Below are 24,737 nucleotides of genomic sequence, written 5' to 3'. Positions count from 1 at the left end.
GCCTACTTTACAATAGCAATGACCTTATGCTCTACATGCTTTCTTTGACTTTTTAAACTGCTGTGCCAAAATCCATGCCCATCAGTATGCATAATTTGCGTGTGCACTTGCTAGGACAGAAGGCAGAACTCACTGTCAGCCTGCAGTGGGAGGTCGGTGTTTTTCTGTGCCTGGTCTGAAAGAACAGATGTGGTGAGCGTGTGGTGAAATCAGGGTCATAACAGTATGTGGAAGTATGCAGGTGACAGATATTGCCCATGTGTTGAGAGAGTCAGGAGGAAAGCTGTAGGGCCAAGGAGACTGCTACAATCCATAACTGTGCTTGCTGCAGGAGAGGAGAAATTGAAAAAAAGGTTTTGAGATCTACAGGTGGAGAGAGCTCATTGAACAACACAGCTCAGTTGCTTCTGTATCAGGAAGAGTAGATGTTTTTAATATATGGTCAGTTAGATTCATACAAGTACCAGTGAACTCTGCTCCGGACTAGATCTGGTAAAACATTGATTCTGTGGGTCCTTGTTGGCATACACTGTGCAGAAGGAGTTCTAAGTAGCATGGCATAAGATGAACACTTCCTATCCACATCTGTCCTCAAAGCAACTGCTACCAAGATCAAATAATATTTGAATGGGAACTCCCAGGATAGCAGCTTGGTTCAAGTTGAGTGCAGATTTCATGTGGTTTGCAGCTGAACTGGGATCTTCAGAAACAACAGTTTCAGTGTGCTTGCTAAATGGAGAATTTACCCCACTGTTTTTTGGGCATTCAGCACCTGACGTTTAACTTCTGATGCACATTCTTCCCCTTCTTCCTCTTCCAAAAGGCTTAGGATTAAGCCAGTTTACATATCACTTCCTCTTTCTGAAGCAGCAGTACTCAGAAAGTAGGTGAAATTGGAAATTACATGGTATATAACTGACATCAATAATTAGAACTACTTTGCATAATCTCAGACTAAGTGTGTCAGTCGGGTGTTTCTCATTAGAAGTTTGAGAAACGTTCTCGCTTGCTTTTGCTTCACGCTGCCTGTTTCTTGGTGTCTGTAATTCCCCACATGGATTCGCCATAATAATTCGTTGTGTATTCTGCTGTTTCCCCACCAGTGAGGGCCCACATTTCTCGTCCATGCAGTTAAACAGAAGTTTTGCAGTGACTTACGCAGCTCTCAGAATTCAGGATGAAGGTTTTTTTAAGGATTTGCCAGTTTAAAATGGTGTGATTTGTTTTTTTTTAAAGCCAACATTCTTGATATTGAATCAGACGTTATGAAACGGAGATACGTAATGTGGTGGCACTTCTATTATTCATGACAGATCAATTTTGTATGGAAGGTTATGGCAAAAAATGCAAAACAGCGTGCCACAAGAGGTTATAACTAAGATAGATCACAGGTGGCACTGGTCTGTGTGGAAACTACAGGTAGATCAAAACAAATAAATTAGCAGAAAACCAAGTTTCTCTTTTGGTTTTCTTGGCATAAGGATCAGATAGGTCATTGACTTGTTGATTTACAAATAGATGAGCACACTGAAAATGCCATCAGAATGCATTTTAGACTCTTGATCGGGTTTGAGTGCTTTCATAGTCCTTAATATAAGATCATGGCTTATTAAAATAAAACATCTGTGCCTGGATTCCTGCAACCTTCTTTTGCCGTGCAGTCTTTAAGTAGCCCTCTTTCCTTCCTTCTCAGTCTACTTGCAGAGTACAGCACTGATCAAAGACAGGTCAGAGAACCTGGCCCTTTAACGCTGCTCTGTCTGTCTGTCCATAGCAGTCTGATGTTTTCCCTGCAGATGTGAGTGCCGTGCCCGTGGGTTTGGTCAGATAACACAGGATCTGCTGTTGCCCTGAGTGGCAGCAACAGTTCCTCCTGCACATAACTCCCAGTTCTCAGTTCTCCTCTGACTAGAGGGTCCTGGTATTGTGAAGGATGTTCCTTCACACATACAGAAACAGATACCAGATTGACCTAAAGGTTATTTTCTCTAAATTTCCTTTGAGTTCTGTTTTCTTCAGCTGGCTGGAACCAGGTTGCTTCAAATGAAATTAGCCTATCATAAATCTTCCTGCGCTTCCTTTCCTGCCACAGGCTCTTACTTCCATGTCAGTGCTCTTCGATTTTTTGAAACGCACTTATTGAAGTTAGGCTCGGAGGACGTTTTGTAGATGAAGCTGATCACCAGAGTGTTAATTCAGCTGCGCATCAACGCAGCGCCTTCCAGGGGGGCCTGACACCTCACACCCCAGAACTGTGTGTGCCACGTTGCTTCTGTCCTGGTATGAACAGCCATTTCTGGGTTGTCACTGCGAGGTACCTCCACCTCTATACAAATTTTATGATCTTTCTGAAGTGAGTCAAAAAGAAATAATTGAGTTTTGTAATGCGGTGTCTTTAAGTGAGCCAGCTCTCCATGAGTTAAGTGAAAATATTACAGCTGTTGCTTTATGAGTCATAAGCACTTGATTTTCATCAAAGCCTTATATGCTAGCCTGTCCCAAGGGGTTGACCTCTGTATCAGGTATCATTTGTCAAGTATTAACACAAAGTAAGTTTTAATTGTAAGGTATGATGGAAAGTTGGATTTGTTTAAAAGAGGCAATAAAAGGAAATTTATGTGTTTAACTGTGCACAGAGGGGGATTGGGTGGCTGGAAAATGCTTAATGCTTTTTGGGAAAGGCAAGGAGGTGAAGGATGGGAGGGAAGACGGCCCCACTGATAACCCCTGGGCAGTGGGCCTGGCACTTCCCTGCTGCAGGACGGCCCACCGCACATCTCTGCTGGAGCCAAACCTCCCAGAGATTAAAGCCACTTAGGGAAAGGGCAGCGTGTCGGCCCCGCTTGTGTTCTCGTTCAGGGGAAGGCTCACTCTTCACTTGCATCCTCGGCAATTTGGGGCTAGAGTGAGATTGAGTTTGACAGTATAAGAGATAAAACTTATCTTCTGGTGTCACAATTCAGTACATAGCCACAAAGATAAATGACTCATTTCGGAGGTTGATAAAAATGTATTTGTTCGTTCGCTGTTGTATGATCTGTTATGTTTTCAAGCAGTCTTACAATAGAAGTAGCATCCATTAGCTCAGAACAGCTGTGTGCTGTCTGCAGAGTTAAAAGGAATTAAAGCACAGTTGTGTTTAAAAAAACAGGGATTATTTTTCAGATTTCAGCCACAGCTTGATGGAGCAGCGCTCAATACTTGGGTGGCCAGAGCAGTCCCTGCTGCGAGCAGGATGCCCTGGGACGCTGCTCTGGGAGGCAGCTCTGCCTGTGCCACTGCCCCAGGCAGAAGGAAGGTGATGTGAGAGCCCTGCCATGACCTGGGTACTGCTTGGGCTGGCTGCTGCCCTCCTGGGAAAGGCGATGGAAAGGCTGTGCCAGCAGGGTGTAGGAACATGGATCTCTAACAGTGGCAGCTAAGCCATGTTAATGGGGTTGTGTGGTACAGGTAGCAAGGCTTTGAAGCGCAGTTCTAAACCAAGGGTAAAATATTTCTTCTAGCAGTGCTGGAGAAAATGGCATCTTTTCTATCAAAGAACTGCACCAGTCTCTTCCTCTTTTGTGCACTCCCTTTTTATCTTTGCAGTTTCCCAGGCTGCCTTCTTTAATGGGCTTTTGCAAATCCTGCCTGCACAGAAGGGAGCAGCCTGGTGCTCGGACTCCCATGTCAGTCTCCACAGCTGCTAAGCAGGGACAAGCTATTCTCTACCTGTCCTGCTGATCAACTCTCCCCAGCATCCTTCATGCAGTTTCTGAACCAGGCTCCAGCATTGCCCTGCAGAAACCTGGTGGCCAGAGGTACCCTTGGCCTGAAGATTTGCCCTGTCCCCTCCTGGTTGAAGGTGCTGCGTACTTACAACATAGTTTATCACCATTAAGACTGAGCATTTAGGTCTGCAGAAGCAAAAGTTATCTTTAATTCAGAACGACACTAGGCATGATTTACACAGTTCACAACAACGTGCAATTCCATCAGGAAAAATGTTATTCATAAGGGCCTGGTGCAGAAACAACATTAAGGAAACGCACAGATGTTTCAACTCTTTTCCAGCGTGTCCCAGTTCAGCATTATCTTCCCCTTCTGAGTGTCTTAATACTGATAACTTGGTGGGTAAACGTTCAACAGGATGTGTCTTATAGCTGAAGGTAATGTTAGTGTAGTGTGTGAGATGCTGTGGGATGCATTGCTCCTGCCATTTTCAAACGTGCCTAATACATTCATTATTATAAGTATAACTCCTTGAAACAAAGTGAAATGACAAATGAGTAGAAGTTTTATAGATTTTGTAATTTAATTTTTATCTTCTTCTCCCTCTGATTCTTCCAGAACCAACCTCCCCCAGATGTACACAAGTAAATATTGATAACTGACCCCCTTGCACCTTATTGCCACCTTTCTATGCTGAACAGCCCAGCCATCATTTTGTTAACAGTGCAGTGAGCCACTTTATTGCAGATAATCATGACAAAGAATGGTTTGTCATTTCTCCTACATTAGTCCGAGTTACACAGTGATGTTTTCTCATGACTTAGATGCTAACAAATGATGGTTGCAAGACACAGACTTGGGGAGGGCACACTGCTTTGTGCCCAGGGCTGTCTGCAGCCCACAGAGCATCGAGCAGTGGTTCCCATGGAGCAGCATGGCTCTGCACTGTGCCACCCCTGAGCCCGGCCCTGTGCTGCCAGCAGCTGGCTGCACCTTTCTGCCAGAGTTTCTGGTGCTTCTGTGCTTTTCACACGTTTGCCACTTCTTTCTTTGTGATGCTAAAGAGGAGTGACAGAGCTGAGCTAGGACCGACCTTTTGTTCAGCTGTGCTTCTCCTGGATGATTTTAACCTATTTTTGGATGAAAAGGATTCTTTTTCCTACTACGAAAGGGCTCTGTTTTGATTCTGGAGAAGAAATTTGAGCTGTTACTGGATGTTCACATTAACTTCCCAATAGTGCCTAACTTTTCTGTATCCAGACAATTAGCTAGGCGAAGCTCCATGCTCAATAAAAGCATACTGTTGCTAGAGGAAGAAAGGCAAACCATTTACTGCACATTCATTTTTAGTCATTTTATTCAGTCTGCGCTAATGTGCTGAATCCTGGTAGATGTTCTGTAGTGTTTAGCACCTTTCTACCCATGCTAAATGTGCTTTCCTGCAGGCTCTGCCTGCCTGCTCCCAGCTGTGGGGATCTACCTTTGCTACAGGCTTGGTGTGCCAAAAACAACGTGTCCTGGTCACCGAGATGTTCCCGCAGTTATACAACATTTAGCAGACTGCTGGCTGTTTAATTGTGAGTAGCTGATGTTTCCTTATCTATATTATTTATAGAAGGTGAACACATTAAAGAGGATGTTAGTAAGATGAAGCTTTCATCAACAGAAAATATATTCATTTCAGGGAAAAACTGGGCACATTTTCTGAGATATGCTTACCCGATATGTCTTGCTTTCATATCATGCCTGATGAGATGTAATTCTACGTAATGCAGTTTACCTACAGAACCTTACCAGAAAATCCAAACAAAACTTCTTAGGTGTAAAGCATCCATTAACCCAAGAGAAATGTTCTTTCATTGGCTGTGGCTTGCTTACTAAGTTAAGGTGCAGTACTGCCTCCCTGGAGAAAGCACCTGTAGGTCTGTGGAGAGGAGCTTTGTGCTGCCTTGAGGGACACTGCGGATTCAGGGTGAAGGCAGATGAAGATGAAATTGAGTGCAGCAGCCTGTGCCTGTGGCTCTTCCTGGAAGGACGGCAGGGCGGTCACTTGTTCAAAACAGAGCAGATACAGAGTACAGGGGTGTTTCTGCCCAGCAAGGGAACAGCTGTTGAGTTGGGATTGGTGCAGTAATCTGTGTCTGTCATCCAGCCTGGACCTAGTTGCCTGCTTCATTCAAATCTGTGGTTGACCGTCTTGGATACTGCTCTTACCTCAGTATCTTCCCCATTAAATAAGTAAAAAAAAATAGAAGTAAAAGAATTCTGCAACGTTCAGAAATACGTTTCATCCCCAGCCCGCTGCCATGCTCGGTACCATTTCAATTAGGCTGTTGGTTTGGGTTTTGTTTTTAGAATGTGGATTTGTGAAGAAAGGTTTGATTTATTGTGACAATGTAGAGACTGAAGAACTGGTTATAGCATTTCTCTTCCATGACATTGTTTCTAAATAAGCATCAGTGTCTTTCCTCTACCACAAACAGAGCATGTAGGTTCCAAACATGCAGTCCCCCTCCTACTTTACTACTCAGCAATTGAAAAAGTGTCACTTGGGAGCTGGTGGACATTTCTCAATGGTGGACGTTTCTCAATGCGGCAGGGCTCCCAGGCCAGTGGCACCTCCTGCTGTGTGCAGTCACTGCAGAGTCACTAGCTAGAATGGATCGATGGCTGGCAGTCTGGATTTGGACATCTGGTGCAAGCTGTAGAGAAGTACATTCTGACATTCATCAGGCGAAACAAGCACTTTTCAGACAAGCCCCACCCTTTCCCGATAAGGTCCGTCCCAGGCCCTCTTCTTCCCTGTCAGCCTTCAATTCCTGCTGAAGTCAATGGGTGCTGGAGACACAACTCAGAGGAGCGCAGACTTAAAAGAGATTGGGAGTGTCTCTGGGGATAAGTGCTTCCCCCCCTTCCCTGCCCCTCACTACTTGTAAGTGATGTACAAAGAGGTCTTGAAGAGCTGGAGCAGGAAAAACTTCAAACTTAAGCCTTCTGGGTCAGCTTTTTATATCCTAAAATAAGCTCAACAGCAAAGAGACCTTTAAAGGCTTTTCTTTTTGTTCGAATGCTTTAATAAGAAGTGTATAAACTGACATTGATCTCTTCCCGTTAGGGTTTATTACGCTGAGGCACTGGAGATGTTTTTAGATTATAAAGTTCTGCTCAAGTACTCTGTAAATAAATAAGGTAATACAGTGATTTTGTTTATGTCAAAAAGAGCTGATCTGAGCAGAATAGGACTATAACAGGGAGCTCTTCATGAAAACACTGGAGTATTACAAGGACAGTGAGGTTTGTCAGAGTCCTTAGGACTCAACAGAGCCCACTGCACATGAGCTTTTCTTGAGGATAGGGGAAATGGATTAGATTTGAGGCTGCCTTTCTAAAGTCTCCTCTTGGCTCTGTTGTCATTCTTGGTAGCTGTTGCTTCCTCAGATCAATGTTTCTGTGATGTAAAGTATTCTTGCCACTGGAAGAAGTCTAATTTAGATGCAGCCTAATTTAATTTGCTCTGTTTGGACATGCTGTGTAATCTGGTGTTGAAAACTGGATCTTAGGAACGGCTTTTCTTGACCCTGCTGACAATTGCACAAGTTAAGTGCTTTTGCCTTTTGGGACAGCGTGTTCACATCTTTGTGGCAGGTTTATATTTGTTTTATCTAGGTGCTGTTTCAACCAGGGTTTATGTGATAACCACTTGGGCAGACAAATTAGCTGTTTCTCTTATAATTAATATCTAATAACTCTTATTGGAGGCCTTCAGGAATATTTACTAATGAACATATTCAAGATAGATTACTCATAAACAAATACTTATGTCTTTATTCCTAAAACATCATTTAAGTCTGAAAATATTATTGCACAATTTCAGAAAGTTGTGGGTTGCATCCAGCGTAAATGTAATGATTACATTAGCATCACATTCACAAGCTGTCAGCTGTCAGATTTTACTGGTAAATATATTGAAGTAAATAGCAAAGCAGCATTGCAATTTCTTATGTTAATGTGGCTCTGTAGCTATTAAAACAGGCTAAATACAAACAGAAAATAAAGCTTGGAGCTATAAAATTCTGACACAGGAGTGACTCTCTCGCAGCCACTTGTGGCACAAATGGAGGTGTGGGGCCATGGCTGTAGCTATGGATGGGCTGTCTCTGGGCATGGCATGCACTGTCCCAGGTCTGCCTTGCTGATTCAGAGCCAAGACATCATGTTTGAATGTGATTTGTCTCACGCTGGGTTGTTGGAGAGTGTGGATTCCTCTCTTGCTGAGTTTTTGGGGCAGATGGCAGAGGAGAAAAGTTTGCATTGCGGGGAGGGCAGAACGTGAAGGCAGTTGGAGATGTGCTCTAACAAAGAGATGAAAGGCTATGGAGTATTTGGGTGAACAAAAATTCTAGGCTCCTTCTTTCTAAGGAACGTGAACTAAAAGCAGACCCCTTCCCTGCTGCCAGCTGAGCGTAACACTGAAGCAAGCAGTAAAATATAAAGTGCACCATCTTACAGTGTGACATATCATTTTTCCTTGACGTCTCATAACTTACCCTTTTCTACAGCTTTTTGTTCTGAGCCAAATGTCACAAGTTAATGCATGAATAAATGAGGACGGTTCTCACCACTTTCATGATATGTTGCAAAATATACACAGGTGGTGCTTTAAAGCTTGCCATTTGCCTCAATAACTAAGTACTGTTTGCATTTTACTGGCTTCTATGTGTGTCAGATCCCGCACCTGTTCAAGACCAATTTCAGTAGGCGTTATACCAGATCCTATGTTTTATTTCTTTCCAGTGGTAAATAGGTCAGTATTTCATGACAGAAATCTATTAAAGAGAGAGAAAGTGTTCTGTCTGAAAGGAAATATGGCACATATGAAATTAAATTAAAAATAAATTGGGTAATAATCAGTCAAAAATAATAGAAGTGCTGAAGAAATCCATCCAAACAGGAGAAGTGAAAAAGAAAACAAAACACACAAAGAAACCCCTACCTCAAATTCTCATGCCTTAAATTCATGTTTCCATAAAGCTGTGAAGCATGTGCTTAACTTAAAACTGTGACTTGCCCAGCTGTAATCAGGGGGGAAGCACATATGCTTGAAGTTATACGCGTTCTTATGTACCTTGCTGATATTGGGTTGAAGCAGTCAGGTTCATTGAGCATCTTTAGACAAAGCATGTGGGCAATCAGTGCTGTGATGTTTGCAGTTTTTCTTACACTGAATACTCTTCAAAGCACAGCACATTTGACCATGCTCACAGGCAATGTGACACCAGATGTTATAACATGGGATGAATGCTACCAGGATTTATGCAAGGCTTATTCTGAATGCATACATGATGCAAAGGATTAGTGGCTTTGGGAAGATGTGATTTTTACTATGTCTGTCAATGCAGATGTTGCATGTAAAGAAAACTCCTTGCTTTCTTGAGGAGTTATAGCCTAACTGGAATGGCTGCTGATGCTTTTCAGCTTGTTGTTCTTTGGTAAGGTGCTCAGAGTGGTTCCAGTGCAAATTTGAGCAGTCCCTGCCTAAAGCCATCCGTCATCGTTTGCAGACATTTCATCTTGTGCCTCTTGGCCTCAGCTAAGGACTTTGACTTGCTCTGAATGAGAGTGTTCGTGATGTTTACAGTTTAAGTGGCTGTTAGAAAGGAAGAAAAGCTTTTACTTCATGAATTAATCGTTCTGTATATATTATTATGATGGTACTAATAGGAGCTAGTATACACAATAAAAGCAGAATCAAAACACATCGGCTCTGGTTGTCAGGAAAATCAGAGTTTTTAAGAGTTGCATGTACGCAAATTAAATTGTGTTAAGAAATCTGTGATGCTATTAGATGGCCTTTAAAGGCTTTAGATTTATAAAGCAGGCATTAGGTTTTCCCGTTTCTCATTGCCAATGTGTGAGGATGCACTGACAAACTGGAGAAAACCAGAGACCAAGATGTAGGTGAGCCCATGGACATTATTTGTCACACAGCTACATAAATGAACAGTGATGGGCTCACACAGAAAGATGCTTATTGCTCACGTTTCCAGAATTAATCCTTAGCACCTACCATAGTGTTCAGATCTCTAGCTGTCCTGTTCCAGGGGGGCTCTGCTCTCAAACTGAGCAGTTTGCTGTGAGGATAGGTGTGGGAGCTGGTCTCAGTGGAGGTAAGTGGGAGCTGGATGATAGCACCACACCCAGGGAGCTGGGAGAGTGCATGGAAGGGAGCTTCTTAACCTCATCCTCAACAGAATGCTTGGCTGATGTGATATGCTAGCATATGACTTACTTTATATCTTCCTCTAGTTATTAGGGGGGTCACAAGTGCAAAGAACTTTAGGCCCTCATAGCACAAATCCTAGTGCAGATGAGGGCATTTGCTCAGGCTGGGCTTTTCTCAAGTAGCTTGCTCAGTGTTTGCTGGGAAAGTCTGCCTTTGTTGCTAAAGCATAGACAGGTTTCCCCAGAGTCTGCTCATGCCATGGATGTTGGGATGGCCAGAGGCCCCTTAAGGCAGTGTCAGAATACAAATGGCACAGAAAGGAATTGGTCATACTGTGACCATGGAAAAACAGCAATTAACCTTGAAACCAAGATGGACTGCTTTGAGACCAGTCCTCACTGCCACTGATGGCTTTGTAGCAGATGTCCAGGAGAGTCTGCAGGGACATTTCAGCCACAGCACTCTAGCTTTCGTGCCTCTCCTGTAGGCACAATAAACTGATGTATCTGTTCAGATAAAAAGAGAAATATGATTTTCACTCAGACATTTCCTGTTTGTTCTTTGTCAGTTCCTAACTATGGCATTTACCAGCCTAAGCCATGTGCTGCTGCATCTCATTGCAGTGCTGTGCCGCACTCTGTGTCTTCTCAGAGCTGGGCAAGAACTTGGCTCTGGGCTCCAATTGCTGGAGAGGGAAAATGCACAACTGAAGTGCAGACCCTCTGCCAAAGGCTTTCCTTGAGAACTATCATAGTGCGAGCACAAGGCATGCACAGTGCACATCAGTTGTGGCTGCCCCACCTGCGGCTGTGTTCAGAGAGCTGGCTGCACACAGCTTTGCTCAAAGGTACCTGCTCTCATCAGGATGGGGGAGTGCAGGCTGCTTGTGCAACTCATGGAGCTGTGTGTGCTGGGGAAAGGAATGTTTGCTGGTTTTTAATTCAACAGCTTGCATTCCTGTGTGTGTCCCCTCTGGCCATCTCTGGGCATTCAGTGCCTAAAGGTCAGTGTTCTGGCTTGAGTACATCCAGTCTGTGTTTGGTACCTTTACAGACCAGCTTTTGGCAAGTAGGTACACCTGTAACTTCTGTCAGCTCCAAAACAATAGGCTCTTGATTTTCCTTAGACTAGTTTTTGCTTCCTGTGCTTAAGCCATCATTTTCAAACCTAGTGCTGCAAAGTGTTTCTCATATCTGTTGACCATAAGATAGAATATTGCCATTTATAGCTACTGGTGAAAGCTGAATGTTAGATTTCCTTTTGCAAAGTTTGAATTTCGATGACTTTCCATTTTCCAAATGGAATTTGGAATTCTTCTTTTCACTAATCTTGCAACATTTCTTATGTGTTTGTCTACTTTGAACAGCAGCTATTGTTTTATAATGCTGACTGCCATATTGTAAAATGTCGGCATGATTCTCATAGGAATTAGGTTGTATTATTCCAGCTGAGATTTATTATCTACATTTCTGCATCAGACTGGGAAACCATATAAAGATAAACCCTTTTAGATTGGCTGCTGCAGATGGAGCGTGGTGGAATGTGGAACAAGCTTTCTACATGCCATCAGCTGAGGACTTCTGCAGAACCTCAGGTGAGCTTGTGGTTGGCAGCTCTGCTGCTTGCACTCCAACAGTGCTCTCTTGCTCCAGCCATGTGCTTGGCTTCCAGACCTGTGTTTGTTTGAGTTGTGTGCTGCAGGAACACACAGGGACACGGGCATTGTTCTGTTGGAATGGAAGTTACCTAGTCTTACGGCTGTTTATTTTTCTGAAGCTGTGGGATTAAGTACTTGATATGGTTAATTTATTATGAGACATAAATTGAGCAACGCGGGAAAGAACTTAACTGCAAAATGATGGACAACTTGTATTAGAATTCCTCTAATAATGCTGTACAACGTTCATTTATTATTATTATACATCCAAAAGTGCTTTTGGCACAGTTTTGACATACCCTACTAACAGACATCCAGACCAAATTTATTGCCCAAGATAGATCCCTGTAGGAATGGCAAACTATCCACGTGTTCCTGGACTGTCAGATACACGCTCTGCCAGCTATCCAAACAACCGCAGGCAGGCGGCCAGAGAAAACATATTATAACTTGTTATAAAACTCTATTTTGACTTGCACCTTTGTTAAGAAAATAGAGGTTTGAATTTTTAAGTAACAATAATAGAAGAGAGCCTTTTGAATTTGGGATCCAGTAATCTGCAGGCAATTCAGAGACCCATCAGACTAATCACATATAAAGTCTAGGCTCAAGCATTCAGGAAGGTTCTGAAGCCAGTGTGGGGAAGTGAAAAGCTAACTCCTACCTCTCCCTGTTCTTTTTTTTCCTTCTCCTTATGATTTAATATTGAACAACGATGAAATATGTCATCCATAATGGGAGAATTGGCTGAAGCGATTTTCCATTAATTAAAAAAATGTATGGAATCTGGGTCGGTCTCCCAGCAAAATACCCAATATAAATCGATTCAGAGAGAGCCTAATCCATGAAATATATGATTTCAGTTCATTATCTGATTTCTGAAACACTGCAGTACCTGAGGATCTTGTTTTCATTATCTGGGCGGATGGAGAGTAATCCAAAGTTCCTTTAAAATCAAAGGATGCTTTGTAGCTTCCCCAAGATGGAAAGTATACTGGACATGTCTGAAGTGCATTCAGTATGGAGAAAGCATGCCAGGTCTCCTTCCCTTCGTTTTGCAGTTGCTGTGCTATGCTTGAGGTTGCTCCAACAGTGATAGGCCAAATCACGCTTGTTGGAACTGCACATTTAGTTTGCTTGAAACTGAAAGAATTGCATTTCTGAGTAAGGAGAATGCTCTTCAGTTGCATATCTGAAAGTCCTCCTGCTGATTTCAGGGAGCACAGAACTATATGAATCTATAGCTTTGTAGATTATTCCTGTTGCCATTTTTCATTATGGTAAACTTCTCTTGGCTTCTGAGATGCTTTTCTTTCAGCAGATCTGCAAGAACATGCAGACTGCACAGCCAGTGGGGTATTGCTACATTTCTCTGTGCGCATGTGGCACCAAGAATGATAATCTTGTTTGAGGCCAGGCTGTTCCATCTTCAATAACTTCAACAAAGTAGATTTTGAGATTTTGTTGTTTTAAAATCAGAATCTCTTTATTCCTATTTAATTAGAAGTAGTTCAACAGATTTGTAATAAAGGATTTGAAATCACTCTAATTTAATGGAAGCTCTTTCCTAATATGAATGATAGAACTGGTACATGACTAATCAAATATATTAGTGCACAGAATGGAGATTGCAGGGACTCATTTGTCTTTTTGGTCATGTTTTATATTGTCCATATTTTTTCTTTTTTTTTCTTTTTCTTTTTTTTTTCCTCCATTTTCCCTTTACTTTTTCTCTGAGTTTCAACTGGACAAATTCACTTACAGTTGATTGCAAGATGGTCCTGGAGTAGATTACATAGCGCTTAATGGATTGTATTTCTGCAAGACCATTTGAATCATATTTATTAGGGAGTTTAGGTTTATAGAAAATTAATACAAATATCAAAAGATTTGTGATATTAAATAAATTTCTGTGCACCGTAATTTTAATTGTTCCATATGTTTCTATGGAGTTGTATCATCCTTGTAGACCTAGCAAGTGATATCTCAAAGAAACACATTTGCGGCTTTCAATAGAGTTTTGGTATTACACTCCATTCATTTAAGGTATTTTAACAATCAAGAAGTCTTATAAAAGTTAATTAGGTCTTTAAAAATGTGAGGAGTAATCAAAGAGTTTTGCTTCATGGCTGGATTTTGGTGCTAGACTATTGGCATCGTATTGCATGATTAAGAGTCACTCTCCTAATTTAGCTATTAGACAATCATTAGCCTGATTACTACATATTGACTGCTGTACTTAGCTCACAGATCATACGACGGGAGGGAAAAAAATACACTGGCAGAAAGGAATAATTTCCCGTTGACAGCTTTGCCTAACAGTTCTCAGGGCTGTTTTGGTTTTTAAAATGTTTCCCCTTTCAAAGTAAATTCTCACCTTGGCATTTAGAGACGTAAAGGCCTGTCAGGTTGGTTTAGCAGTCTGTGGTTGGGGCCAGGTTTGTGCTCTGTGTGAGGCCAAGTGCTCCCTGTGTGCCTGAAGATCATTCCAAAGCCAGACTGGATTTTCATAGTCAGAGACAGAATTTAATTCTGATTCTGAGACCCAGGAAGCTTGAACATGGTACTTCAGAAATATTTAGGTTCCCAGCTCTTGTTGAAGTCCTTCCGTCACAGCTCCCTACTTGAAAAGGAGCTCCGTTCCTGCCCTGCTCTTTGGGATATCTCCAAAGTCAGGCCCCCTGTGATGAGAGCGAAGGGAAACCTTTGCTGGGGGGAGCAGTGAGCAGACTTCTTTCTCCCCTTTTCCCTTGGCCCCAAACACTCTCCTCCAGGCTGCTCTGACCTTATTACAGCCCACTCTGGTGTGGGGCACCTCACCTGGCCCAAAGGGTGTCCTAGGTGTGCGTAACTCTGCTGTTCTTCACCCCTTCAAACACTCATGGAAATGGGCCATAGCTGAGCCTAGGGATGGGTGACCAGTCCAGGACCATCGTTAATGCAAGCATGCATTCCAGAGGACTCTAATCAATGCCTTGATTTCTTCCTTATGAGCTTGTTTTGACATAATCAGGCTTTTGGAAGACAAAGTCCTTGGAACACTGTTGCTCTGTATCACCTGCACTCTGCAATGGGATGAATGCCATCCACAGCAAGTAGATAATTTAGCACCTATCTCAAAATATAGTAGCGGATAATCGGTGAACACTTAAATGATCAGGAACTTAGCTACTTCTTGAAAGACTGAAAGATGAAACTCAGATCTGCTGTTGCGATGTTGTGTGCGCACTGTATAGTGCTACGTACCCATACAGACACTTATATTAAACGGTAACACTGAAGTTGTTGGGGCTTTAACCCATGTAATGCATTTTTATGCTCTCGCCAAGTAATCTTAAATTGTTTCCCTTGTCAGTATGATTGACTGATCCTGTTTGAAGAATCTTTCATTGTCAGAGAATACCTTTTTGTTTCATAATGTCTCTGGTTAGCTGTAAACCCTGCTACTGCTGGCTGCAAGGAGCTGAGCCTGCCAGCACTGACTGCCCACAGAAATGCAGGCCCTTTGAATGTCGCCTCACAAAAGTTTATTTTCCATATCAAAAGACGTATGTGCCACACAATAAGGCTAGTTTGCTTCAGCTGGAAAAATGAAGTTAAGCACAGTAATAGAGACCCAGAAGAAATACCAGACCCAGAGCTGCTGAGGAGCCCTGATGTGCTGCCTGCAGGTGGGCATTGGGATGCAGCACCCGGCAGATGCCAGCCCTGCTTGGCTCTCGGGGCTGTGGAGGAGATGAGGAGCCTTCCTCTCGCATCTCTGCAGCTTTCTGCAGGCCGTTTCTTTTCAGGTGCAGGGTTTGAGCTTAGTAGAAGGTGCACACAGCCTCCAGAGGCAATGGCCCCAGTGGGCAACTGCACAGCCTGTGTGCCCCAACACCCCCGGCACGGCACAGTGCGGCCTCTGGGTTGTGTCCTCAATTAGGGCCGCTCTCCTGACGGGAGGTGACTGGCCTGGAAAACAGGACCAGGCTTGGTTCTCTGAGGCTTTCAGCTGTATAAAGGGTTTAGATCAGCTTTGGACAAGTTTCTGAGCTGAAGCTTTTGTGGGGCATGAATCTTTTTTCTACTCACGTCAATGTGTTTCGAATCAGGCCCCTTGTTGGGACAGGCTGACTCTTTTGATATATTAGCCTGTTGCTGATTAAATGTGTATTTTGCTTTTTAATTTTCGCTTTTTGGGGGTAGCCATTGCTCTAATGGAGACCCATTTAGCCATTGCTATAGATCAAAAAAGCTAAGCTTCCTCTATGCCACTATGGATTTTCCATGGAGCTGCCCATAAAGAGCCTTGAAGTTATTAAATCCTTTTGTTTTGCTGTCAATTAAAGACGGGTAAACATCAGTCAAGGAAGATTTTTTTTTTTTTTTGCTTAGTAATTAATGAGCAAGTCCCCTCTCTCACTCTTCTCTGCTCTCGCTTTTCTTTCTGTGCTTCGTTTTATGTCTGTCCTCATTTCAAATAGTAGCAGGCAGCTGTACGGTGTGGACCTGAGTGCTGTGGTAGCAGAATTCTGCCTGGATCAGCCATAGCCTTGTAAATGGTAACCAACACTGCTACACGCATCAAAATATGAAGGAGAATGGTCCCTATTTTATTTTATTTTACTGGACTGCTTTGCACACAGCACACACAATGTCCTTTTACATTAAGAAATTAGTTACATTTCCTTGATGGCTCACTTTCTTATTAGGTCACATTTGGCATAACTATTCAGGACTACTTCTAATTATTCATATAATATCATCTTACGCATGAAGATGGCCCATTTTCCACTAATTTCTCAACCCTGTTTTTCTTTCTGTAATGGCATATGACCAGCTCCTAACGTAAAATAAAAGAAAGGAGGGTGAATAAAAGGATAGGAAAAGAAAAAGAGCTCTGCTGTACAACCGAAACGGGTAATTATGCTCCTCTAAGCACATCGCTAGAGCCCAGCTGGCACAATTAAAGAAATAGCTGATCAGTTCCAGTTATTGATTCTGCTAACATGTTTGTTCATGGTTGCTTCTTGTCTAATTAGTTTTTTCTGCTTTCTTAGTCTGAAAGCATACCTTTTCAGTCAAATCTGTTTTCAGGCATCAGATAGCAGTGCTTTATTTAGAACACTCGCTAGCCAGTTACTTCAATGCAACGGTACTTCTGTTCACTCTTTTTTTTCTTAGCCCAACGTGGGGCTGATCTTTTGGAATTGCACTGAACTTTGTAGTGCAGCTGGAACAGTTGGATCTGTGAGACAGTGCATCCTGGCAGTGAGATAACTGCTCTGACCGTCAGGGTGAGGATCTCCTGCCTGAAAACACAGAGCCACCTCTCACGACTTGCAAGAAGTTGCAGGCTGTGCTTGCCAGCTAGGGAAGAGAGAATGCTGAGGCCGTGTGCTCACGTGTTTGTTGGGTGGGCAGACAGTTTTAACTGCTCAGAGCTTCTTGTGTACGTGAATCTGCTCAGATATTTTCCCCCTTTTGACAAAACAGCTCCTGTGTAGAAAAATGCACTTTAGCAAAGTGGAGGCCAGGCAAAGAAAAGAGATTCGTGACTTTAGTGGGAATCAGAGGGTACTCTTTTTTGACATTTTTGAAGTGCAAATGTGTAGCTCTGTCGGTTTTACATAAAAATGAAGAGGGCTGATGTATCAAACAAGAAATCATTTCCCTCCCCTAGAATCACAGCCTGTGAAAACATTCACAAATGCAGCTTTTCTCACTTACTCAGAAGAGCAGCAACAAAGGAGAAGAGCTCCCAAACTGTTCTGCACAACAGAAAATCTCTTTCCCTACCAGTGCTGGTGCTGGTGCTCCTTTGTGCTGATAAGCAGCTCTTGCACTACACCTCAAACATGACTGCATTTCAGTGGCAGGTAAAGCTTTTTATATTTCAATAAAGAATAAACACACCATTGCACTCTGAATAACTTTTATCTCATATTTAGAAACACCAGAGAGGAAAGAATGTGCTGCAGCCTTCATGACACAATGCGTGCGTCTGCACACACGAATGAGCACAATAAGTCTAAAATGGATAGTAGTAGTCTGACAGATTTAAAGGTGCAGAACATTGAAAAGACATCATAATTCTGCGACTTAAATACGCTGTTCAGGCAATGATTTCTTCAGAAAAGAGAATTGCTTATTGCTTTGTGCAAAGAGATTTGAGAAGTGCATTATCTGGACTGAGAGAGTAAAAATGACTTTTATGTCTGCTTGAATCGTGCTGTTTTTAAGATTTCTTTTTGGGTTATTAGATCTGTGTAAGTAAAGGTTGCTATTAGCTGCTTTCGGTACTTAAAGATGCATAGATCTCTGAGATACTGCAATATTTTTGTTTGCATTAGTCACCTTGTCTTTGCAGCTGACGCTGCTGTTTGCTGGTTGTCCATTTTCCAGAGGAGCTGTGGGGAGAGTGAAAGAGGCAGCCTTATAAGTGCCTCCTCTGCCCATGGCCATTGGAGAAGCCACGCGGATATGGTGGCTGCAGGCTGGGGAAGGTGAGGAGGGAGCAGTGCTTGGCTGGGCTTGGTGCTGTGCAGCTGGGCACAGCCAGACACAGGGCTGGCTGCACAGCCCGCACTGAGGCTGCTCGTTGTGGGAAGCTTTTCCCTCTTCCTGCCATAAAAAAAGATGTAAATTGGAAGAGCACAGCACTCCTCATAAAAACGCCGTGCATTTATATTTAAACACTGAAGTCACACCACTCCCTATTGAAAACCGCTCAGCTCTGTTGTTGCACATGACTGGAGCAGAAAGAGACCATTATACTTGGCAAAAATGTATTTTCCTTGCTCATTTTCCTGGAAACAAAACCTTCGAGCCCGGGTGGCACAAACCTCACCAAATGGTATTGATGAAGACGGAGAAATTGCACATGGCACCAAGTCACCAGCCCCGTCCGAGGGGATGGAATAAAGCTCCAAACTGGGGCAGCAGATGCCTGTGTGACATGGTGAGCCCGCCTTTGTGGGGCACGGAGCAGTGTACCAATAAAGCTCTCTCAGGCTGTTATAGTTGTGTTCAATAGCAATGACAGCTGTCAAGGAGCTCAGGGACTCGCTGTGATGCGTTCAACATTTTAATCGCTCCAGGAAAGGCACAGGAAAACTGTTTGTGTTTTGAGCACCATTACTGCCATATGATATTTAAAAGGAGTCGGTAATTGTTATTTACCTCAAAATTAGAAGGAGCTTTTGCTTGTTGTGGTACAGCTCTCATTTCTGTAAGCACAAAGGACAGGTCCTCTTGCATTCTAATTCCGTGCGGTTAATGGGCGACTTACACAGCCCCTTCACCGCCGTGTGCTCAGACCTCAGACGAGGAACTATTTTTCCCTGAGAAGCTCAACTGACAGATTTTAATATTCCATTAACTTTGCAGTTTTGCTGTAACATTGCATCCCGAGACACCGGGGCACTTTGATTCAAACTACAGGAAATTAATTTTCTCTCTTTTATTATACCACCAGTAACTACCTTAAAGAAAAGAAACTTTAAAACTACTGGAGACATGAGTATAATGTGTAAAACTGACAGGAAGAATTATGAATTTTATTTCCAGAAGAGAAGGAAGAGGGGGGTAATTATAGTGCCGAACCATTGTATTCAATCTGAAATTAAGATACTTTTCTAAGACGTGAGATTCTCAGAGCGGAGAAATGATGGGACGTAAATCTTTGTCACTGAAAGGCATTAATGGTTGTTAACCCCTTTCGCTGCAGCCAAAATGTTTTGACTGAATATTCCTGCAAAAATCACAAAATTTGGTACTGAGGAGTTGGAACTTCATCCTGTCTGAAATGACCACAGCCCTTCCTGAGGAGACAAAAAGTAACGCCCCTTCCCTTTAATTCTCTCCTTTTGGATGGGTTCTGCTTCACGGTCAGTCTGTTATGGCCAAGGTTGAGTTACTTGCAAGGTATGAGAGTGTTCTGCACATGGATATAACATGTATAGAAGGTAGATGATTCATTCCTCTATAGTATACAGGCAGATGTTTTGATTTTTAAGAGTAATCTGAGTATTCCCTGAGCAGAAACAGTGGTTAAAAGTTAAAATATGTTCAAATTGAAGAATGTGTTGCTCCTCACACACACACACAGTGGAAAACAAACATATGTATATATATATACACATATATGTGTGTGTGTATAATGTATGTTTACTATAGGTGCCCCAAATGGAGCTGAGAGGTGCTTTGCCCCATCTGGCTGGAAGAGGAGATGTGGGACAAGGGATGGATGTGGGAAGTTGAGCCCACCACATGGGCAGGGAAGAGGGGACGGCTGTCTCTGTGTAGCGCCGTGCTGTGCTGTTACAGCTCCCTGAGCTGAGCAGATGTCCGTCGGAGCAGGGTCCTGCCTTGGGACAGCAGTCTCAGTTTAAACCTCTTGAGTTTCTCTTTTCCCAGTTTATATTTTCACAATTTAGTGATTAAAGGGGGACAAGAGGATGGAGTTGGGGAAGCTTCTCTGATCAAGCAGTGAGTGAGAATATGCAATAGTTTCTGAAAGGTGATAGTGTTAACTGTATTGTTGGCATCGTGGAAACGCATTGGGAGGATTTAAATTTCTTTGTTCTATTTGATTTGTAATTTTAAATCAAACAAGGATTTACAAGCTCCTGTGCATGGATTATCTCCTAAATAGAATGACTCACACAGAGGCTTCTTTTCATTTGTCTTGAATTTTAAGAGAAGGGATTCACCCACTGAGTACTGTGTTGGGCTACAAAAGACCTGAGATGTCTGTGCATCTTTGAACTAGTGAGTGATATCATTGCTGCACAACTTGCAGTCTAGGATGAGGAGGCATGGCTGTAGTAAGGGGAGGAGCAGAAAGTTGGTGGTTGCAAAATGCTCACAGGTTCTGCTTCAAATGAAATGAGAGTAGTCTGGAAGTGCTCATCCTCAATAAGAAAGGGAGATTCTTGAAGCACGTTTGGATGGGGAAATGAAACAGGAGTCCTGCTTTTGCGGAGGACAGGATGTGTTCCAAAGCACATGTGCTCTCTTTATGCTGCTGGAATTGAGACAGTCAAATAGAGACAGAAATTACTCAAAGCTTCTGCCTTCTGCTTCAAAACAGTAACATTCTAAGAGTAGTGCCATATTCGGTCTATCCTTATGGATTTTTGTCTTCCATCTTTACCTGTAAATGAAGATTATTTATTTATTTTTTTCCTGTTTCCTTCCGTTTAGATAAAAGTAAAAAGCCAGAGAGCAGACTTTGCTCATATTTCTGTGCCACCTGTGTCAGATTAGGGCTGACCTGGGAGCTGCACTCACTGCCTGCTGTTTTCACAGGGCTTTTGACAACCGAGACCTGCACTTCTATAGCATGGGTGAAGGATTAGTCACATGGAGAGGAACCTGCACACAGTAAGCGATGTGACACTGTTTCCCGCTGAGATAATAACTCCACTTTCCTGACAGGACAAGTGCAGAGGTAATTGAGATCTCAGAGAGATTAATTATGTGTACATGGCAGAGACTATGGCACTGGTAGCTTTGTTACCACAGCTTTACTTTGTGCAGTTCAAGGGAAACCAAGCAGGGATTTATGAGCTTTTCAGTAACAGAGCATGCAATGGACACATGTGACTGCTGGAGAACTGTGCTAAGATTTGGTAGTTAAACTCTGGAGCTCAGAAACTTTTTCAATGAACTCTTTTGCCTCTCATCCACAGATTTTCTGTAGCTTGAAAAATTCTGGCTCAAAAGTGTTGATTAATCTGTGTAAATTCCCAGGTGGGAACTGACATTCATCCTTAACCCGCCCTGTAGCCTCCTGTGGTGATCCTGTATTTATTATTGATATAAGATTTTGTCTGCGGTGCGATGAAGGAGAGCAGAGCATACTTGTCATGTTTCTGTCACTTAGATTGGGTCTGTCAGGCCTCTGTGGTTTTAGCCAAGCCAGCGTAGCAGAGAGGAATGATAAATGTCAACAGTTTCACAGTAAAGAAGTGAGTTTTGACTGAATTTGGGGTTAGAGACACTTGTTTTAGGTAGCATTTCCTATCCATACTTGTTTCCCTCATAATTGAAGATCCATGTGTTTTTTCAGCTTAATTCCCATGAACTGCTATAGTAAATTTAGGTCATCTTACTATAGTGATTTCTGAGCCTTGGAAACTTTCAGTTCAGCTTTGGTGTCTTATGAAGAACCAGCTTAAGCAAAACAGTATTACATTTTTATCTCAATCATAAATCCATATCCCATTGGTTTCAAGTGCCGGAGCTGGCACATGCTGAGCACTGGAGCTAGCGCCGCGTGGGCTGGCAGCGGCCAGGCATAGCAGCTGTCTTGCTGTTGATGTTCATCGTACCAGCACTGAGCAGTCACAAAGATTTCTTTCTTCTTTCAATTTATTTGTAAATGCTTGCTGTGGGACAGCTCTACGGTAAGAGCACTTTGGAGGCTGAGGCTTTCCATCACTGGCACAGCTACAAAGCCTGGCTGGGAAGCTGGGCTGCCTGCAGTGGGTGCTGCCTGTGATGGGAGTTGCCTGCACTGAGTGCTCCTTGCAGTGGGTGCTGCCTGTACTGGGTGCTGCCTGCAGTGGGTGCTGCATGTAAGGGAGCTGCCTGTAGTGGGTACTGCCTGCAGTGGTTGCTGCCTGCAATGGGAGCTGCTGCCTGCAGTCTCTCCCTCCTGCCACTCGCCTGTTGCCATGGAGAGCAGATTTGGTCATGCACACTAGTGGGTCCCGCGTCTCCTCTCTTCCAGGGTAATCTGCTGTCACTGCAGTCATCGCAATAACTGGGCTTCTTTTTCTTTTTTTTTTCTTTAATATACTCTTCTCAGTACCACATATCACATTCGGCTGCTTTGGTGCATTCCTGACATTAGTACCATGATGTGCTGCGCTCATTTGAACTGGGAGACAAAAGCCAGATGCACTCTGCTCAAAAAATTGCTCAGTTCTACTGTATGCTGTGAGGTTATTTGGGATGCATGCGCTAGTGTTTCACCTTTTGTCTTTAAAGTGATGTAGGATGAATGTCTTTCAAATGAAAAGACAGGCGACTGAAGAAAAAAAGGGGGGGGGGGGGGGGAAAACAAGTAACAAGATCAAAGACGTAAATAGAACAAAATATGCACAAGAGATCTCATCTGAGATCAAAGATGTGAGCGTAATTACCATGAATAAGACGTGCAGAGCTCACCAGAACAGAATGTTTTGTGTGCCTGGAGAATTCTGCAGAAATGAACCATTCTGTGGGAAATCAAATGCTCTGCAGAGTGAGGAAGGGACATTTGTTCTGCAGTGGAGGGGGGAAAAGTGGAAAGCTCGCCGTTACTGCATTGCTGTGCAGCATTGGCTGACCCAGGGCAGGGTAGCAGCCATCGAAGTAAGTCAGAAAAAAACCTCCTAACGTTTGATCATAAAAAGGTTATGATTTGGGTGGGGAAGAAGCCGCAGACACAGCTCTTTATCCCTGTGAGATGCGTAGCTCTCAGGCAGCCGTTTCCAAGGTTAAACGCAGTGATTGTGTTACAGGTGCAGCTGGAAAAAAACAATTGCTCTGCTAAAGTAACTTAATGCATAGAGGAATTGTACAGAACATGAAGAATTTCCTTTCCCTAATGCTGTTCTGTCAGAGATTGCGAATATATCTGCGATTTTTATGGCTGTTACTCACACATGCCCACAGAAAGTCCCCATAAATTGAATAAATAAATAAGTTGTCTGTGAGAGTACATAAAGAAAGTTATAGTGACCGAACTGAGATTGCAAAATGCCAGTTCTTCCCAGGGAGAGATTTCACGGGCTTCATCCTGGTCACATATAACAGAATACTGATTGATTTCCAGTGGAACTAGACTAGATTTTATCCTTCCCTGAGAACACGCACTGGATGCTGGTCAGTCCTTGCTGTGTTCCAGAAGGCCTTCTCCACGACTATCTCAAGCATGAGGAGAGTGTGGAAACCCAAGGAGACTTGGGAGTGTTTATTATTCAGATTCAGACACAGGTCTACATGTCAGTCTTGTTTCCACTTGGAAGAGGGAAAGAAAAGGAAAGTGTGAATGCTGAGCCTGCTGCCACTGCTTATTTTCTCAGAAACCTTGCTGGAAGTGCATTGAGCATAGGGATTTGTATGGTTTTTGTGTTGCTGTTTTGTCTGATGTAGGCTGATCAGGTGTAATCTGATTCTGCTGCACGTGAGCATTTTGCAAGTACTGTAGAATTTTTATGGTATCATAATGCATTTAAAAACATATAGTTTTTACCAGGCAAAAAGATAGCTTACTTGGACAAGAAGTTGCACAACTTCTTCTATTCTTGTTAGCAAAACAGACACAGTTCTATCTTCCATCACATCCTCGTGGTCTTTCTGAAACAGAGATATTGAGTTTCAATTGAGACAAGATTTTGTCCTTATGCAGCATATATTACTTCACAGGCAGAGTACTGTTAAGTCTTTAGTCCAGGATGATTTATGTTTTGTCATCTTAAGATCGCCAGGTGCTGTCAGATCAGTGATAGGTGACAGTTGATTCTGCGATGTGTACTTCTGTTTCAGTTCTGTGAGCTTTGTCTTGGGCTTCCATGCTGCATGGAATCAGTAAACTCACTCAAAAAATGACTGTGTATATATATATGTGTGTGTGTGTGTGTATTTATCTTGATGGTCTCAATCATATCCACAAATCCTTTTGAAATAACAAGCGTGCTCATGTTTCTGGGTAGCCTGCTTTAGATGTGCCTGCTGGATCTGGAACATTGGTCAGGATGAACTCCACAAGTCTCTTCCAACTTCAGTCCTTCTATGGTTCTGAACTTGGAGCTCCTCAGTCTCTTTATTTGGATTCAGATGATATAACAATAGAAACCCCTGTCTCATTTTATTCTATAAGTGGGTTCCATTCTACAGAATGAACTCAACAGGAATGGTGATCACAACTTTTGTATGTGTCTAATATATTTAGTTATTTTCATTAGATAATGTTATGGGCTCTGGTTCAAGTAAGTACTTAAATGCCAAAGACAGGCGCACGAATAATCCCAAGGAAGTCAAGAGAGGTGCTTTTATAGGGAATACTTAAGCCTAAGTGCTTGGCTGAGTAAGAGCCATACTCTTGATTTTCATTAAAACAGTACCGAGAAGAGCATGTACGTAGTTTGTGCAGCAGAGTGAAGAAGGGCA

The 24,737-nt window shown here is 42.8% G+C and overlaps 1 long non-coding RNA gene across 1 annotated transcript in view; it reads left to right on the top strand.

Moving 5' to 3' along the window:
• Positions 1-24,737, top strand: part of LOC140255931 (uncharacterized) — a 134,354-nt gene that overhangs the window by 104,787 nt on the left and 4,830 nt on the right. Inside the window, exon 3 of the long non-coding RNA XR_011904615.1 lies at positions 20,886-21,027. This is a non-coding gene — a long non-coding RNA (uncharacterized lncRNA). The remainder of the gene's footprint in view (positions 1-20,885; positions 21,028-24,737) is intronic.

Source organism: Excalfactoria chinensis, chromosome 9 (genome assembly GCF_039878825.1).
Source record: "Excalfactoria chinensis isolate bCotChi1 chromosome 9, bCotChi1.hap2, whole genome shotgun sequence".
In the NCBI taxonomy this organism is placed as follows: domain Eukaryota; kingdom Metazoa; phylum Chordata; class Aves; order Galliformes; family Phasianidae; genus Excalfactoria; species Excalfactoria chinensis.
This window is presented reverse-complemented; position numbering and strand designations above follow the sequence as displayed.